Consider the following 20,816-nt stretch of genomic DNA (forward strand, 5'->3'; position numbering starts at 1 on the left):
CCAAAAAAAACAGCTGAAGTAATACATACAGACGTACACGACTGTACTTAACATAACTGTAAAAACTTAATATTTAAATAATTGTCAGTTGTTTGCTGGACGAGACAAAACATGTGAAGTTATAAACTTCCGCTAAGTAATGATGATGGGCATTTTTCGTAATGTTTGCATCAACGTTGTGCCAGAATAAACGAGTTCATTCGCATTTCAGCTTTGTTTGAAGTTTGTTACATGTCTGCAGGTCAGAGACAGCACGTTTTAGTTTTGTATTTGCCGGCTGTCCAGCGCGCCGTGAACGCGGCGCGGCGCTGCCATGTTGTTGTTGTATTTTCTGGGCAGCGGCAGAGTTTCCAGCTGCTGTCGCTGTCTGCGGACGCGGTGGGTAGTTTCGGTGGGGAAGGCACTGCTTTAATCACTCTATTTGGATTACTACCGAGCTTCAAGTCACAGCAAAAGTTGCCGGACAACGGGAGCTGCCGTCGGGTATGTAGTTTTTCCCCGTTTTTAAACTTGTCTCCGTCGGTGTCCTGTCACTCTTTGCTAAGGGGAGCTACGGCTTGCTCTGTGGTTTGCTTCTACTTTTTCCCATTCATGCTAACAGGCGGTAGCTTAGCGCAGTTGAGCAGCTATCCTTCTTTCCTCTGAGTTCCAGACAGGGACATAAAATCGAGAAGTTTTTTGTAGTCTTAAAGTCGAAAAAGCGGAGTTGATTTTTGTTTGACACAAGCAGTAAGAGGTGAGTATTGTTTGGGAAGCTAACTTGGGAGCTAGCTGGCTAACGCTGCCAACTGACACCAGCTTGGAAAACTTGCGGGGCAATAACTTGAAAAGTCACAGAAACTTTTAGTCATATCGTGGTTAAGGTGGTTCATTGTAAAGAAACTATAAAGTGAGGGTGACGGTTTCAGTTTGCCTCGCCAGTGGTGGCTTTTTGAGTACTGCGAGGAAAAGTCATTGCGGTTTATTTATTTTTAGCAGGTCAGGACAGGCTGAAAACGGACCATTTATCAGCGTAGGTAATGTTAGCCTGATGCGTGGTTAAGGAAACTGACTTTTCCACCTAGTGTAAAGTTTAATATTTCTCTGGGCCAACTTCACCCACCTTTGCCTCACTGTGCAGGTAACCTACAATCAGTTAGAGGTCCAGGCTCTGTTATTACAGCTCTTGTGGAAGCGAATGTGCGAATCTGATTGCTGGTGAAACCTGTCTACCACAAAATGGGAAGTCTGCAACGCCTTGCCTCTGCCTTAGTCAGGTTGCCCATTATTTTCACTTGACTTCTTTTTCCACTACACGGAGTCTTTGAACTTAAGGTTAGAGGACGATCACATGTCTTCCATGGCCAGTATTCGCTTTCTCTCCTCCCACTGATTCATTTTCAGTTAGAAGAAGATTTTTGTTATTTTTAATTATAAAATCCCTAATTCACGGTTTTAAGGTTTTCTTCTTTGTCCACTTTCCAGTTTAAGCCGCCCCAAATAATTAGAATAATTAAAACGAAATAATTAAAGAAATGACATCCACTCTCTGCTGTTTATCTGGGTATGAATCGGAGGGGTGGCAGTCTAAGCAGAGATAACCAGATCTCACTATCCACATCAACTGCCCGTAGCTCTTCTGGTGGGACATGGAGACATTCCCAAACCAGCTGAATGACATAATCTCTACAGCATGTACTAGGCTTGTCCTCGGGTCTCCTCCCAGTCGGATGTTCCCAAAGCACCACACATAGGAGGTATCTAGGAGGCATCCTAGTAACCTCAGCTGGCTCCTTTTGATATAGAGGAGCAGTGGTTATAAGCCCCTCACCCCTCCTGTAAGGGAGAGCCCAGAGACCCTATGGAGGAAGTTAATTTCCACTGTTTATACCCACAGACTCATTCTTCCTGTCACTTCCCAGATGTTGACAGCTGTGCCTTAACACTTAGCTCTCTTTTCATCACAGCAGACTGGTACAATGTTTGTAACACTACCACTGTGTCTGTCAAGCTCTCACTCCATTCTCAATTCTCCTCTCACTAGTGAACAAAATCTGCGTTGGAATAGTCCTCCATTTGAGGCAGAAACTTGTTCCCATGTTGGGGTGGGCACTCTGGCTTTGGATATGGCTGCAATACTGGTGCTTTGACAACAAATCACTCCAGTGTGAGACAGTGGTAATCACTTGATGTATCTGACAGGATCATCTGCAAAAAGCAGAGACGTGATTCTTAGACTACCAAGCGTGAAACTCTCCGCCTCTTGGCTGAACCTGAAATTCTGTCTTTAAAAGTTATGAGCAGAATCTGTGACAAAGGGCACCTCTGGCAGAGTGCAACACCCACTGGGGATGAATGTGACTTATAGCTGCCAATGCTGACTAAGCTCTCACTATGCATCTGCATGGACTGATTAGCCTGTAACAACACGCCTGGTACTTCTTAATTCTGAAGCACCCAAGGGATGTACGTGACACACCGAGGGATGCATTCAAATGCCTTCTCAAAATCCTTTAGCCTGGTTGATCAAACTCCCACATGTACACTTGAACAAAAGAGTAAAGAGTATCCCCTTGTTCCCTATGCATTGTGGGTGCTACATTGTGACTCGATAGCTGTCAGTGTTGACTTGAGTGGCTGTCAAGGAAACAGGATGACATTTACCTTTGGCAAAGGCTATTGTTTAAATGTTTAAAGAAAGTATTATTAAGTAGTATTAAACCACCCCACTGTCTTCACCTTTTCTCATTTGTCACTCACACTTACAAAAATAATGCTGGATCAGCTGGTGGTTTAAATTTAGTAATGAAATCTTTCAACTCTTAAGCAAAGTACTCACTAGGAATTTCTTCTAATGTAAAGATTTCTGAATATTGTATAGTACAATGGTTACGGTTAACAAAATATTTTTGGTTTTTTTGGACATATATTAATTTTATTAAAAAAAACGATAATTAGCTGCAACTGTTCAACTGTAACTTGAAATAAAACAGTGATTCTCTAATTCTAACTAAATAGGTCTGGGGAAACAAATACAGTCTGTAAGCAAACATCTGTGATGACTGAGTGTGAAGAGCAGGAAGAGATTTACATATTGATAAGGATGCTTTCTAAAATACTTTGCGGTGACAGGAACAGCTGGGCTTAATAAACTTACCTATATGGAGCGTTTTTGTAGCGATCACTTTTGGAATTTCTGTAGGAAGAAGGTTAAACAAAAAAGTACTCTAATAATCCTGTTCTACTATAGGAAAAACTCTGCTGTATTGCATTATTAGACTGAGTATCTCTGTGGGAACAAAAGGTTAAAGGAAACTGTGGGCGAGAGAAGATCCTGTTATTAAAATGTGTTTTTTTTTTTTTTTATCAGATGTTTCATTAACCCCTATAGCTGCGTAGGTTGGTAGTTATCTTATGTTCCAACATGATATGTCTTGTAGTCTAATGGTTGCATTTGGATAAAGTTACATTTTTGCTTAAAACTGTGTTTCACGGTTTTAGAGTTTGACTGCCTCTTTGCCTAATTATTGGTAATAAATGTGTGAGACCTTTTTTTCATAATAAAACTGAAATGTCACCCATAGCTGAGTGTCAGGCCTTTCATAATTTAATATGGTCTTCTTTTTTTAAGTTCAGTAGTATTTCATAATTTCATACATTAAATGAACCCAAGGTATATTTTCACTTGTCATGCTTTAGCCAAATGGTACCCAAAAGCCTAAGGGCCTACAATGTAGACTAATGTAAAGTAGAAGAAAGCAGCTGTATTTACATAGATTTAGGTTCCATTTCTGGGATAAAAATTAGACACTCACTGCGCAAAAAATACAGTTTTTAACATTCTTCCTTGGAAATATTTAAAATGCCAACTATATTGTGACAAGTATATAAAAGTTCCTTAAGAGCTTGTCCAAAAAATTGCTACTCAAAAAAAGTCATTAACCCTAAATCCTTATAGTCAGCTGCCTCTCCAGTGAATCACAATCCTTGGGTTTAGAACATGAAGTATTTCTCCACCTGCAGCCCCTTCACCTTGAAACCATAGACAGTATAAAAAATACGTACCTACCATGACACAGATTTAAGGCATTTGGGATCTATTGGACCATGGGACAAGAGACTCAAGCAGGTGAATGTTGAGCGTCACACAAGCAACCTGTATAGAAGACCAGCTGTAGGGAAAGAACAAGACAGGAATATACTGGACTGGTCTATATGCAGCACTTTCACTATAAGAGTGAGGAGATTATCCACTAGTAATCCAGTATTAATCTTCTAAATAGTCTCTATATAAGAAACTCTAAACTTGTACCTAGCCAGCTTCTTGTTCTTTTTTGGTTTCTGCCTTTTTGGTTCACCGAAAATGATCTGCCTCCTTTGCTTCTGAGCTGACTGCTTCATTTGGCAAATATTTTACACCGGAAGCCCTTCCTGAAACAACCCTCTGAGGAGTATAGTTCTTTGTGACCTTCCTGGAGTAGGGTTATTAATGAGTATTAAAAAAGTTTTCCAAAATACAAAAAAACAAGTTAACTATTGTTGAGTATAAGAGCTGCAAACATGTACCTTTTAATTGGAAAAATGTAGAGACTTTTGAAACTGGGCAGCTTATTCAGCTTTAATACCAAAACTAGGGAAATAAAAGAACCCGGCATGCTTCTGAAGTGTCATGTGCTTTTGGGAGTTTGTCGTTGACTACTTCCTTAGATGGCTGAAAGTAGAAGGCTGGGTGGGAAATTACCAGCAGTCATTATGTAATGAGAAAAATGGGACCTGATTAATGACTCCCTGGAAGAGAAATTGTGACTTTCGGTTTCTATACCCCAAACAATGCACCTGGTAAATTGCAGCACCCTCCTCTTAGGAGGTAATCATCCATTTATTGTGATTTATCCAACGCTGCAGCTTTTGGACGATCTTCTAAGTTTCCTAGTGGCAAATCAGTCAGCCAAGATATCTTCTTCCTTTTCGTGTTTTAATGTGGTTTAAACTAGTTCTTCCAGAACTTCTGAGCAATGTACAGTACACTCAACTACCCGAGGAACCAGGAACACCTTTACCCCTCCTCTCACTTTGGAAGTAGTCAGATCTGGCTCTATGTGTAATCCAATATCCTGTACATAATCCAACGTGTCATTTATAAATGGATGCAGATAAGGACAGCAGGTCACTTCCTGACTGACACCTCAAGCAGGTCACAGGTAAACAAAAACAGATTATCTAAACAGTGAATGCTTGGTTTACTGTTTGTGAGGATGAGTATCCTTTGGAATCTGTAGAAATCTGCACATGCAAAGCACATTTTTAAAAATACACATTTTTAAGCATTTTCCTCCTGTATACTTGGTAGCACACAGACAAAATGGTGCAAAGATAGTAGGGAAGCGCATCATTCATGTGATTTGCAGACAGAAGTGCACAGCCAGCATGCTGTTAACTCATAACATTTCCCTTTATGGTTTTGTCTTTCAGGCTGTTAGTGTGTAAAATTGGTGCACCTACCTCATCTTTTCTGCACCATGGTCTCCCTATTCATCCCACTAAAACAAAAACAAAAATGAAGAAATGAGCTAAACTAGCAAGCTTTAAATTAAAACAGACAAAAATACCCTCTGTGTGGTTTTGTTTACGATAGGCCATTGTAGCTGCACGCCACATCCCTGTTCATTTTAAGGAGTCCAGAGGTTTCTGTATGCACACTCTCACGCTTGTTGTGTGTGATATATGCCGGCATGGTGATGTGGCAGGATAGTGAGGGAAGTTAAATTTGATATGAATTTAAAGAAGGTAATATTGCTATTATGCTTTAGTGGGAAGAAAAAAACCCCTAAATATTGCCATGACTGGCAGATTGTTGGCGATCACCAGCACAACCCTAATATTATTTAGTTATGGAGGATGTTTGAATGCATATTCACGAGGCCTCAGATTAATCCTGCTATTTATATGAAGACTTCTTTAATCTGACTCTGCATTTGTGCCTTGTTTCATGTTACACTTGTTCCTAATATTAGTAATATGTTAGACTGCTTCTTGTGAGTGGTTTAGTTTGAGTTGTATAATGTGTAAAATGTGAGTTTTGTGGAAATCGAATAACAAAATGCTATAAATTGAAAAGTTGCTGGGAATAGTTTATCTGCCAAGACAGAACCAAGCTTTTTAATTACAGCTCCTTGGCTTTTTGTCCTCCTGTAAAATTCTGCAAAAACTACTAGGCCAAATTAGGAGGGCGTTCTATGCTCAGAGCTAGAGTTGTTTATCTATGTATCTGCTATCATGACATCATACAGATCTAAGAAAAAAAAGCAGTTGGAAACTGTCTGAAACCTGAGTTTTTGGGTCATAGATATTATGTAAGCATACACAGAACTCATTATTGTGAACTTTGGCTGATGCTCACATTAATAACCAATCATTTATATATAAATGTATGAAAGAGGGAGCAAAAAGCAAAACTGATACTCTTTAAATTTGCAAAATAGGGGATTATACTTCGTGGCTCTCCAACTGCCCTTCTAGGCATTGTCTGCCTATCAGCCTCAGTTTAAGGGATTCTTGTAACTCAGGATGTAGATGTTATATCAGTTCTCAGATCATCTTCGTTCAGTTTCTCTGTCATATGAATGTTATCTCTGTTTGTGTTTGTTATTGAGTCATTATCTACTGATGCAAGATATTAACCCATTAAAAAAATGAATGGACACTATGTATCCTACTTGATTTAGTCTCTCTCTGCTACATAGCTAACATTAGCTACAGTGTGCTAATATAAGGCTGAGCAGAGCAGATTAATTACAAGTAGCCTTTCAAATTTAGTCCTGCTTGAGAGTAGATACTTGTACATAGTAGCACCTGATTTCAACTAGTAGATGACACTGCATTCAATAGTATTTAATAAATAAGAACTACACATAATTATTCTAGTGGTGCGCATTTTATAATTATTTGTAGGCCTCTTGTAACTTTTGTTACCGGAGTGTGGAGGCACACCCATTTTTTTCTTCAGCTCCACCACCTGGATTGCAGTGTGCAATGTGATATCCCCATGTTGGTAGTGTTCTGTATTATCATGACAGTGATGGTCCAGGATCAATTGACCAGTCACGTTGTCTGAACATTCAGCAATTTTTAAAATTATCACTAGCAAACCAGCATGGCTAAGCTATCTTTGGATAACAAGAAAGCTAACCTGATGCTGTATTTATTATATTGTATAAATTATTAAAGAAAACACCTGGGATTCTTACCATTTGTTAGAGAGTAACAGGAAATTTTCTTTTTCCTCTACATATGGCATCACAATAAAGTGACTGGTCAGTTGCAATGTTGATCCTAGACAAACATTATGATGACATCAACACCAGCATCAGATAGTGCGAGTGCAGCTGGAGTTAAGTAGCCCCAGTTCTGCTCTCCAGCACTGGTGAGCTGCAGCATAGTGGCACCAGCTCTAAAACTCGGTTCTGGTTAGAGTGGCTAAAACTACAGAACATTATAAATTCTATGGTCACCCAATGCTGTCTCTCGAACCACAGAACAAGAAACTGAAGACAGCTGAATCATCAAGGACTGCCACACCAAGAGTAACCTGACCAGTTTGCTCATAGGGAAACACTAGACTTGAAAGTCCGGTGCTAAATCGAGTGCATTGTCCAATAGTAAATCACTCAAGCTTTTGTTTTAGATGGGTGAAAAAGTGAATTGTAAAATATACTCTGTGTGGGGAAAATGCTGCATTTCAATAGTTTATTTTAACTCGTACTAGAATACAGGAGATTAGACTTAATGCACTTACCGGTGACAATTCAATAGAAGTGTTGTACAATTGAATAAATTGTACAACAAGCCTTTTGATCATGTAGGTCAGTACTTTGAATATCATTTTAATTATAAAAAGCATTAAATATTTGCACAAGTCACATACAACAGCTTTTCTATGAGACAAATAGGGGACTAAAGTAACAGTACAAAACTAAGAAGAAGAGCATGCCCTGTAAGCATCTACTTTCAACATTAGTACTTCTCATTTTCATATCAGGCCACATCATTACTCAACACTTAAAGGTCTTCCATAGTAAGTCACAGTTTCACTTCGTTTTTTTTATGTGGCCCCAGCAGAGCATGTTTTACTTTTGTTACTCTGATTTGGCTTGTCTGTGTCATATGTGCTCATGGACCATGTCCAGATTATTTCAGATTCCATGTCAGTGCTTATTCCTGTTAGATTTAAAGTATTATTATTGAACACTGGAAAGCTTTTTAGTGTTAGGCAAGCAGTCTACTGAATATATCCAGCCTGTGCAGTGACAAGAAGTAACATGGTTATAATCTTGATATTTCTCAGAATATAATTTTTCCTTCCTACAGATGCTCAGGGGTTTAAAACAAAGCCAGGCTTTCTTGTATTAACCTGCTTGACATAACCTACAATCACAGTCAGAAATAATGGGTATCACAATGATGATTAGTTTCTCTGAAAACCCAGGCGCTATTCTTCAAGTGAATGCTCACCTAAAAGGGGCGAGTGACATTTTACTAACCCATCAGTCTTACTTTGCTGTTTTTACTTTTTTAAAATCTTATCACTTGTGCATCTCAGTGTGTTTGTTTTGGTTGTCTTTCATTAAGTTTGTATTGACCCTAAGAGAGAGAGGGAAATTAATAAAGCTCAGCAACTCAGAAATGTAGTAAGAGAAATTATTTTGTTGTTGGGATAATTTTCAGTTGTCAAATTGATCAATTTTAAATTCATCAATTGATGAATATTTCTATTTCTTAGGTAACTATTCTATAGGGTATCATTTTCATGATGTCATCCAGCATGTTATCAGGTATTCATTTGTTGTGTAGATATCTGTTTCTGTTCGGGGGATTCATATTTTCTTTTTTCTTTTTCTTAAAAAAATCTAAATATATACCGTTTCTTCTTGTCCACCTGACATCAGTCACAGCAGTAGTTAAGCTTCAGTTCACCTCATTGTTGCTGGCTCAAACTTGCTGGTAGATTTAGCTGTCTTTCATACTGCCATAGCAGATTTTTTTCATTGTTTGCACAGAAGGAAATAAAAAACAAAACAAAAAAAATATGCACAGTATCCAAGTGCTTCACAACAATATCTTGTTTTCCTGGCATAGGAACAGCTCTTACTCTCTGCTGTGTTCATTGGTTGAGTAAGCAGCGAGGCTTCAGAGTGTGACAGTTAGTCTGGTGCACAGTGGGAGGGAAAAAGTATTAGAGCTTTTGCTGCTTTTAACTTTCTTTCAAATTACTGTGCTATGATTTCTGTTGCAGTTCCTCATGAAACAATGTCTCGAACCTGTGTGGTGATTTTTGTTGCTGCAGTATTGCTGCAGCTGCCACTATAGATTACTACAAAGCGCCAAAGCCCAACTAAAGACATTCAAGACAGCTATATTTACAATTATAATTTCACATTGTACATATTTTTCTGTTTATATGCTGCATACTAAAAAATAGTAACGTCATGTATTTTAGAAGTGCCTCAACATTGAAACTTTTTTTCACACCTTTGTTTTTCCAAGAAAAACAAGATTGCTACATTAATCTTCTGCTAAAGTAGCAAATTCATGTGTAAGTACACTTTATGGTGTTTTCATAGCTCTCTGAAATTAAGGGGATCCTTCAGCCAATAAAACACTTTAAGAACTTGAGTATCTCAAAGTACTGTAATAAATCTGATAGTTAACTGGCTTGAAATATAGTTGGTTTACCACCTAGATATTAGGTGTAAATTATGAGGCAGTAATTAAATTCAGTTTCTTTCATTTTTATTCATACAGCCCTAAATCACAAAAGTTTCCTCAAGGTGCTACTTACAATAATTCAAAGAAAACCAAGTAAACGGCAATAATCATATGATCCCCTATATACAAGTGCTTTGGCGACAGTGGGAAAGAAAAACTCCCTCTTGACAGGGGAGGGGAGGGGAGGGGAGGATAAAAGGACAAAAGACGTGCTGTGGAAAAGAGCCAGAGATGAATAATAAGTAATGATTAAATGCAGAGAGGTGAATTGACACATGAGTGAGAAAAGTGACTGAAGAAGAAACAGGGAATGCATTATGGGAATCCCCCAGCATCCTGGCCTATTGCTGCATAACTAAGGCAGGATTCAGGGCAACCTGATCCAGGCTTTATATGCTCTAGCAAAAAGGAAAGTTTTAAGCCTAATTTTAAAAGTAGAGAGACTGTCTGTCCCCTGAATCCAAATTTGAAGCCGGTTCCCTAGAAGAGGGGCCTGAAAGCTGAAGGCTCTGCCTTCCATTCTACTTTTAAATATTCTAAGAACTGCAAGTAAGTCTGCAGTGCTACAGCGAAGTGCTCTCATGGAGTGATACGGTAGTCCCCGTCAGTATTCTTGCTGTAGCATTTTGGATCAATTGAAGACTTTTCACTGAGTTTTTAGGACATCCTGATAATGACGGATTGCAGTAGTCCAGTCTAGAAGTAATAAATACAAGAACTACTTTTTCAACATCACTCTGAGACAGGATGTTTCTCATTTTAGAGACATTGTGCAAATGTAAGAAATCAATCCTATATATTTGTTTAATATGTACATTGAAGGAAATATCCTGGTCAAAAATGACTCCAAGATTCCTCACAGTGTTACTGGAGGCCAAGGTAATGTCATCCAGTGTAAGTATCTGGTTAGATACCATATTTCTAAGATTTGTAGGATCGAGTACAATAACCTCAGTGTTATCTGAATTTAGGGGCAAAAAATTAGATGTCATCCAGTTCTTTATATTTTTAAGGCATTCCTGCAGTTTAACTAATTGACTCTTTTATCTGGCTTCATGGATAGATAAATTTGGTTGTCATCTCCATAGCAGTGAAAATGTATGCTATACCTTCTAATGATACTGCCTAAAGGAAGCGTGTATAAGATAAAAAGAATTGGTCCTAGCACGGAACCCTGTGGAACTCTATAATTAACCTTGGTGTGTGAAGAGGACTCTCCATTTATATGAAAAAAATGGAGTCTATTAGATAGATATGAATTGAACCACTGCAGCACAGTACCTTTAATACCTACAGCATACTGTAATCGCTGTAATGAAATATTATGTGTCAAATGCTGCATTGAGGTCGAGGTAACTGAGGTACAGAGATGAGTCCACTGTCAGAGGCCATAAGAAGATTATTTGTGACCTTCGCTAAAGCTCTTTCTGTACTGTGATGAGCTCTGAAACTTGACTGGAAATTTTCAAATAAGCTGTTCCTCTGCAGATGATCTGTTTGCTGTTTGTCAAGTACTCTTTCAGGAATTTTTGAGATTGGCCAATAATTAGCTAAGACAGCTGGGGCTGTGATGGCTTTTTAAGTAACAGTTTAACCCTTTAAGACCTACCATAGAACCAAGTCCACCAGAGCTTATCTTTACATTTTTACATGCTGTAGTCCCATTTTTGGGAGCATTTCAAGTTGCTATACATCAATACAACCGTTATAGCCCAAATTGTAATAATATGTATGCATCAAGTCCATTGTAACTACATAAATTGCAAAAAAGTGCAATAAACTACAAAAAAAAATGAAAATCGTTTGTGGGTTGTTGTTTTTTTTACATATATTTCTAGTTAGAGAAATTTAAGAGGTTTATCCCTCAAAACTGTAAATACAAAAAAGTTGCACAAAATAGTTTCCAACAACAGGAAATTTATTCTGAGTGTCTTCATAGTTTTATTTTTGAGATACACCAATTTTTATATACTGCAGGAAAAACGAAAATAAATATTCTAATCCATTGCAATTGCAAAAAAACCAGCATGTGCAGCAAAATAAACTATTTCCAGCAGTGCAGTTTTAGTTCTAAGCATCCCAGAAACTATTCAGAAAAGCATAAAGCCAAATATGACTTTTAAAAACACCAGTATAGGCTTATAAGGCCCCGAAGGTAAAAAACTTTTCCACGAAATGACGTCACTTCCGGTTTTGGGCAAGTAATGGTGGACATGCGATAGTTCGCGCTGATGTCTATTCCAACGTAGGAACCTTTGACCAGCTGATCCGATCGGCAAAGCGTGTTTCTGGAATATTATGTTTTTGATGCTGCAAGTGCTTTTTATGCTATTTTTGCAAAGCTATATGTGGAAGGAAACCGGGACCTAGGGCAAGCTGGTGGCATAAGATGTAAGTACAACTCCTCCGGTTTCATATGCAAAAAAAATTATTGCGCTACCTTACGTGGTTCTGGTTCTACAGGGATTTAAAAATAGTTGCGCAAAACAGAGCGTTCCCGCTCCGACCGGTTTTAAAGGGTTAACTACTGCCAGCTTCAAGGCCTGTGGTACACAGCTTAATTGAGATAGGTTGATCATTTTTAAGAATGAAGCATTAACTAATGGTGGGACTTCTTTAAGCAGTCTTGTAGGAATGTAGTCTAAGTGACACATTGATGGTTTGGAGGAATTAATTACTGAAGTTACTCAGTAACTTCAGTAATTACTCAGTTTGTAGAAAAAGACTCTAAATAAATATCATCGGTAGCTGTACAAAAGTAGCTGTATATAATGTTACTTCTGTGGGATGATTATGAGTAATTTTTTTTTCTCTAATGATTAATATTTTATTTGTAAAGTAACTCATGGAGTCATTGTAAGTTAATGTTAAAACAATGTTTGGCTCACTGGGGCTCTGGCTTTTTGTCAGTCTGGCTACAGTGCCGAAGAGAAACCTAAGGGTGTTCTTATTTTCTCCAATCAGTGATAAATAGGAAGATTTTTGAGCTTTACAGAAGGCTTTTTTTAAAGCAGCAAACTCTTTTTTTTCCACGTAAGTGATAATCTTATAAAATAGTGAGACGCCATTTCCTCTCCACCTTATGAGTTATCTGCTTTAAGGTGTGCATTTTAGAGTTATACGAGGAAGTCAAGTACTTCTGATTTGAAGCTTTCTTTTTCAAAGGAGCTCCATTATCTACAGTCATACATAGTGAAGAAGTAAAATTATTAACCAGATAATCGACCTCTGAGGAATTAGCGTTCAGGTAGCTGCTGTGCTCTCTGATGGCACAAGGCATAAAAGAAGATAACAGTGGATGAATTATTTCCCTAAACATTGGTATAGCACTTTCATAAATACATCTACTGTGATGGAATCTATTCCCCACTGCAGTGTAATCTATTATTGTAAATTTAGATGTTATTAGGACATGATCAGAAAAAAATAGGTTTTCAGGAAATACTGTTAAATGTTCAGTTTCCATTCCATATGTCAGAACAAGATCTAGAGTGTGATTAAAATGGTGGGTGGGTTCTTTTACATTTTCAGAGAAGCCAATTGAGTTTAATAATAGATGAAATGAAAAATTAATTTTGCTTGTCCTCACTTTAGCACAGAGAAGTTAGTTGGATATGGACAAGAGGGGTAGCTGCAGCTCAGGTGGTAGAGCAGGTCAGCTACTCGATCCCAGTCTGCTCCAGTCTGCATGCAAGATACTAACCCCATGTTACTAACCCCAAGATACTCCCTCGTACACTCCATCGGAGTGTGAATGTGTATGAATGTTAGATAGTTAGCACTTAACAGCTTAGAAAAAGTATCTGTGTAAATGGGTGTGATTGAGTGAATGAATTAGTTGTATAAAGCGCTTCGAGTGCTCAGAATAGAAAAGCCATTTACAATATTGCAAACATGAACAGTTAGTGACAGGGTTTAGTTTAGTTTCACTTTCAGGGTACTAAAATCAGAGGTAGATGTAGTGATAAGACTTGTGATTCGAACGGCACTGGCACGTTTTGCATAGTTGTTCAGTTGTACACAGTAGATACTAAAAAATAAAACAATTACTTGCTGTTAAGTAACAGATAAATACTATTGTATTAAAAAAGAACAGTACTGTTCTTAATTGTAGCCATTACAAAACACAGATATTTGTAAAAGTTTATATTATAATATCCAGGACTGTTCTAGTAGCTTCTTTCCAGTTTTACTTTACCCTTAGGACTGAATTGGCAGCCTCCAGTTGTTTTCTCTGCTATCTGGATAGAGTGGGAGTGAATGGGCCTCAGAGATTTGGGGGACATATAACAAATTATTTTCATGGTGCATACAGAAGCACCCTGAATTAACGATAAAGAAATGGAAACTGTACAGCCAAGCCAACACTTGGGTCACAACTTGCTGTTACCTGTTGGGTTTATTTACACTGGAAAAGCTCAAAGGTTGATGTGCTGCACATATGAGTTCCACAGAATGAGATGAACAGATGGAGGGCTGTTGTGCTGAAAGCACATTCCTGAGAAGCTCTGTTCTGCCAGTATCATTTTTAACACATTAACACTAGAAACCTGTATTCAAACTATGTCACTGAGAGTGTTTTATACCAGTATACAAATGCACTAAGCAAGCCAAGTTCAAGTTCTGCTTCTTTCAAGAATCCCCCCCCGAAAAAACCACAAAAGAAGAAACAGTGTGTAAATACAAAAGTGTGTCTATGAAAATAAATAGACATGTGAAATTTTTGCATTGTGCATGTAATGTTGCACTAAATTATTGTAGTGCTACCAACCCATGATAATACTAATTATGTCGCACAGCTCTAACAGTTGAGCTGTGCTGGCCTTTTTACATTCAGTAAGTTACAGGAAAAACATTAAAAGTGTGCAGTTTTATTAAGCACTTAAATTAGCCAGAGAGCAAAACATAATTGTTCACTTTGTTCACATATGACAAAGAATAACTTAGTTTACTTTAATATGTAATTTGTAGATAGACTTGGATGTACGGTGGGTTAAATGATATTGGATTATATCATGTACCTGGTTCTTTATCCTTTTAAAACTTCTTTATAGTTATTTTTAACTGGTTTTATATGCATAATGTGCAATGCAGTATCAGAAATGTCTGTTGGAAAACACAAAGCCCAATCCCACAAGTTATAAAAATGTCATAACACAGTTACAAAACAGGAAACCAAATACCTAACCACTTAAATATTCACAAAATGTCTTTATGCATAACCTGTATAAATTAGATGACTAGGATGACTATGTTCCACAGTATATGGGCGTGGAGGACTTAAGTCTTGTGCAAAATCTAAAGCAAACATGGGCAGGGATAACTTTTAGGTGCCTTTTTGGCCCTCTCTTCCTTTGCATTCTATGCCTACTGTGTATTTCAAGTGATGTGTATGTGATTCTAAAATTATGAAACCAGCACTGGTTTTATGTTCTGAAGACGCAAGTGCAAGAAAGAACACAAACAATCAATGTGAAGTTTTATGAGTGCTAGACTTTTGATAGATTTCAGCCAGTCGATCTTCTTGGGAATCCGCAGCACGTTTCAGCATGTATTTGACTCACCAGCTTGCTAGATTGCCTGGTTGTGCATTAAATCTGTTTGAACCTGTATGGGTGACAGATTAAACTTGCAAAGCTGCTGACTGTAATGACAGAAGGGAGGTGCGATGAAACGATTTCCTTCCCGTGTTGAGGCTTTCCCAGGCAAAGCAAAGATCTCAGCAAAACAAAACAGTGATACTACCACTCTGTTACACACTGAACCTCCCCATGCTTGCGCTGGAGTAAAGTTTTTATAGTGATAAGATGTCCAGCGAGTATTTACTTTGGCATCCCAGACTGAAACTCACTGAAGTGGCCCAATTCCGATGTTTGTAATTCCCTGTCAACAAGCTTAATAGGGATGCACCCATTGTGAAATCTAGTCAATAGTTGATACAATTATATATTTTTTTCTGTTTATTTTCCCCTTTTGTCTAACTCAAACATCTGCAGTGTTCAGTCTTTCAGTACTCAACAAGACTGATAATTATGTCTAATATATTCGTATTATATTGATGGTCTTAAATGACTTTGACAGCTAAACTTGGATTTTTTTTATATTAATTATTTTTTAAGGATTTTTTTCCAGTATTTTCTGTGTTAGATTTTTGTACTTTTTTTATATCTTCATGTGGTATTCTTTCAAAGACACCAATGTCACTTACATAAAATATAGTTTGACAGAAAATAACATTATCATCATCATTATTATTATTATTATTATTGTTATTATTATTATTATTATTATTATTGCTTGTAGTACTGGGATAGACACCCTTTTGCTATCAAAACTACCTGAAATCTTCATTGCAAAGTTTCAACAAGGTTACATAAACATACCTCAGAGATTTTGGTCACATTGATATGATAGCATCAAACAGTAGTTTTTCAGCTGCACATCTCCCGTTCCAACACATTGCAAAAGTGCTCTACTGGATTGAGATCTGGTGACTGTGGAGGCTATTTGAGGACAGTGAAGTTAATGTCATGTTATAAAAATCGGTCTGAGAATGTTATCCTGCTGGAAGCAGCAATAGAAGAAGGGTACACTTTGGACGCTGTGGTCAACAAGAATACTGTGTTAAGGTATAATAATGTGTTGTGTATTCAGAGATGCTCTTCTGCATGCCTCGCAGCAAGCGGCTATTGAAGTTACTGTTGCCCTGCTTTCAGTTCAGAGCAACCTGACTGTTTTCCTCTGACCTCTGACATACACAGGGTGTTTTCAGCGAGAACTGCCGCTCACCATTCTGAAGCTGGGTTTAAATTTCAGCTTGCTGTTTGGACTGTCTTCATGCTTTGAGTTGCTGTCATATTATTAAGTGGTTAGACATTTGCATTAACAAGCAGTTGAACATAATAAATAATAAAGACCCCAGTGAATTTAGAAAATCCCCAAGTTGCTTGTGTAACAAACAAAAGAAATATTGAAGCACATGTTGATTTGTTTTTAAATGTGTGATTTTCAATAGAGGTGAAATGATGAGTTTATTAAAATGAATGTTATTTAAATTTTAGTAAAGGGCTTGCTTTGGGATTTGCTTTTTTTGTAAATAAAAATAAGATTCTTTAAAGGAATGTGTGAATGTAATTTAGGATATTTCCCAAGAGGTTACTGCACAGTAATAAAGCCATAAACAGCTTAATGATATTGAAATGGTGACACCATAGTTTTATAATCTGTGGTAAAAGATATCTAGTTTTAACTTTTACTTTGAAAGTTTCCTTGTGGCTCCTGGAAGTTAAATATCTGCTGATCTCAGTGACCCTAAAAGGGAAACGGTTTCATTTGGGAAGGGATTTAATCACTCTGCTGGTCAATGTTTGAAGACAGCTAAAGTCAGAGTCGGACAAGTGGAAATGACTGTTTAGATGATTCACTTTTTTTAAGTTCTGGGGGCTATGATGAAGACTATGAAGCTTCATTATGTAGTTAGTGATAATTGCTCCTGGCCTCTGGGAAATTTTATTGTAGTTTTTTTCTGTAAATGTTTGTGTAATGTTCTTGGGCCCATTAAAACGGTATAAATTAAATGGTGATTATTAGCGTGACATTTACGAGTAAAAGAGTGTTGACTGTTTGGCAGAAACTGATGTCTCAGAGAAGCCGACCTGTTATTAGTCTGATTTTAACCCTCTCATTTAGAAAAGAGTGAGTTTTTTTCCCCACTTCATGGCCTCTGAAGAACAGAGTGTTTATAGGACTGGAGGCAGTTGTCTTGACCTTAGTAAACTGTTTCCACTGTTCTTGCACGCTAATGAGTGAACTAGAGTAGGATGGAAATATTAGTCTTCTCTGGTTTGGGTAGTCTTAAGGGGAAGCCCTGTGTCAATTTCATTTGCATGAAGTGTGAGAATTTGCTCTTAGATATGACATGAGGCAGTTCTTCTTGAAGGTGCAGTATAGCTCTTTTAACAGTAATTCACCAAGTGAGAATTATGTTTACTATGGTGACAACATCAGTCATTGGGGTAGGTTAGATCGATACTGTCACAGTGGGATGCGTTATGGTAATGTAGATGCTTGCTTGAGTAATTAGCATTGGCATAGAGGTCATGATAGTGAATGTTCCCATCCTTATTTTAAGTTAACGATAATAATATGTATTACAGCTCTTTATCATATTTAAATACACAGTGTGTTAATATATATAGGAAGTGTTTTGAAAAGCAAAGCTGTGGTAATTAATCTTGGGAGGATGAGTTAGGGCTGACCTAGTTGTCTAGTTAGCTCAGTAAGTTTGAGGAAATACTGGCCAAGAGTTTCTTTCACACAGTTGATGTGATAAAGAACGGGATTAGGCGTGAGGATGACATGCTTTCTGCTGTCTTTAATTTAAAATGGACTAATTTACATGCTGAGGTACAAGACGCAGGACTTTTTCTTTGTCCCATTAGAAATAAACAGTGTCCTTTCTTTGGTTTATTATGGAATATTGTTATATAGAGTGTATTGTTTCAGAAAAAGACATTTATTGAGAGAATAGAAAAGTACTTTAAATTTTTAATTTCAATGAGCTAAAGACTCAAGGAACACTCAAAACTTTTTACGAAAGAAAAAAAAAACAGCAAGTAGAAAAACTGGTGAATGTTGTTTAACTGATATTTATTCTATAATTCTTTAGAGAAACATTTCACCTTCTGTGGGAGTGAAGAGTGGCTCTGAAGATTTTATATTTAAAGTGAAGTACAGTTAGTTATAGCCCTATCCATAGAAACTTTCTGACCAACTAGACTAAATTAAAAAAAAAAAGAGAGAGAGATAATAATCTGCAGGTTTATTGATATTATTTTTAGTGCTGATGTTAACTAGTGAATTTTACTGTGTATCTACATGATCTCGATAATGATATCCTGTCTAGATATATTTCTCAGAAGTTTCCCAAACTTACTTATAGCCTAAGATCCCCTAACTGAAACGGATTCAAGCCTGTGTGTAGAGAAGGTATGAATCCTTTTCCAGTTAATGATGGGGAATGTAGCCATGCATATCATCAAATTCATGATTAATAAATAATTTATGTCAACTTACAGGAAGACATAAAGCAATAACTCTGTTTTTTTTAAAAACACTGCAAGTCAGCCTGATACTAGATTGATAAGAACGCCTGTTGATTTACTAAGCGAGCAAAGTCTACCAGTTATGTGTGTCATGCTGTGAAGAAGGTACTTTCGGCTCCTCCCTTATTTCCCAAAGGACCACAGCGGGTGGATCCAGATGTTTTTTAATCACACAGATTTTATGCCAGATCCATTTCCTGACTGAGCCCTCCTATTTACCCCGGCTTGGGACAAACATTAGGAGTACACAAGCTTGTAACCCCTTGAGGTCAAGTTTGTGTCTTCTCCCAGAATCAAACCAGGGATCTTTCAAATGTAAAACAAATTTGTTAACCACCACATTACTGTAATAAATATTAAATAATGGCAATGCTGTTTGTGATCCACGCACTTTTTTGTTCATTCTATATCGAAGCAGCAAATATCTAGTGTCATGTGGCATTTGTTGTGTAAAATCACAGTAGAATCATACTGTTCCAAAAGTTGTTTTCAGGTTACTTGACAGACACAAATAGTATTTCAGTTTTCATAGCATCACCTCTACTACAGACTAGCCTCCAATCCCTTTATCTGGTGTTCATTCTCACATGGCAGTTCTGTAATCCTTTGTAATGACATGACAGGATGTTGTTGACACATAGCAGCAGGGTGCTGCATTCAGGTCAGGAACAAGCAAATAAGGGGTCTATGAAGGAGACCGTGGTCAAGGAGCTGTCCTGTTACGTTTCAGTCAGACTGGGTCTATCTGAATGCAATACATGTGTTTAGTATTTCATTAGGAACTACAAGAAAAAAAATGATCTCTTACGGTGGAAGAATAACTCCTCTGTGTGCTTTTTTTCATAATAGACAAAAGTAGTAAAATGAATTTTCAGATTCCAGAAACTGACACTATCACTATCATAATTTAAACCAGATTTCTGTAAAGGTGGTTATCAGTGGGGGACCAAAGATGGGAAAAAAGTCCCAGCATTTTATTTGTTTCTATTGGATCGCACCGCATGTGAAACACTGGGACACGACCACATGGTAATTAACACATAATGCACTACACACAAGCATAAGACATCAGCAACTTTCTGAGGTTACGTTGGCCCTACAGAGATTCCCTGCAGCAATTTAGAGATACAGTGGCAGTCAGTGCTTCTTATTGTCCTCAGAGTAGGGCTGTGCGATATGACCAAAATCTCATAACCCGATATAGGACATTTGTCATCCCTACAACGAAATGTGTATCACAAAATAGTGCTTTTTCTGTAAATTCTGTCAATCTCGGGCAACTCATATTGTGTGAACTGTTTTCAGCTGGGCGTTGAGTGCTTTGACCAATGCATGAAACAATATATTGGGGGTGTCCAAACTGGATAGGCTTCATCCTCCTGAGGAACCGGCCTTCGTGGTTTTTGTGGGCCGGGTCCTCCGAAGGCGGGGCAGGCCGGAAGTGAGCGGCTGTGAAATTGGACGGTCTAGCCTTCAGTTTTGTATCACCAGCTGTCTCGGTGGAGTTTAATAAACTCGGGCCGTCTGCTCCTTGCTATATAAAATATAATAGGACACTGGCGTAAATTCTCGACCATCTCACTTCTGTTTAATCAGTTTTCCCTTTGAAGTTTATTCAGCTGTGTGAAAACTAGAACTTTAATCTCAGCCAAACCGATTTACTCACAAACAAATAAAACACTGAAAAAAGCCAAACAATAACATTTTTAATTTATCTAAGTGACTTATATATCATCTTTAACCTGAGTAGTGAAAGACCGCAAAAAAAAAAAAAGATGTGCGCGGAGTTCGCTGTTATCGCCCCGGCTAGCTGTCGAGCTGGTGGGTAACAGACATCTCCGAAAATGTGGGAGCATATGGTGGGCCACGAAGGATACACCCGACCCATACTTCACATTCAGGGAAAAGGAGGACACATTTGTCAGCTGCATTTGGAGTAGAGATGGCACGATACCACTTTTTTATGTC

The 20,816-nt window shown here is 37.7% G+C and overlaps 1 protein-coding gene across 1 annotated transcript in view; it reads left to right on the forward strand.

Annotated features, from left to right (window-relative positions):
• The first annotated feature begins 320 nt into the window (after window positions 1–320).
• Window positions 321–20,816, forward strand: part of plekhf2 (pleckstrin homology domain containing, family F (with FYVE domain) member 2) — a 37,555-nt gene continuing 17,059 nt past the window's right edge. The window contains exon 1 of the mRNA XM_031745904.2: window positions 321–483. The gene's annotated coding sequence lies outside the window, so the exon portion shown is untranslated. The remainder of the gene's footprint in view (window positions 484–20,816) is intronic.

Source organism: Oreochromis aureus, linkage group 11 (genome assembly GCF_013358895.1).
Source record: "Oreochromis aureus strain Israel breed Guangdong linkage group 11, ZZ_aureus, whole genome shotgun sequence".
Classification (NCBI taxonomy): Eukaryota; Metazoa; Chordata; class Actinopteri; order Cichliformes; family Cichlidae; genus Oreochromis; species Oreochromis aureus.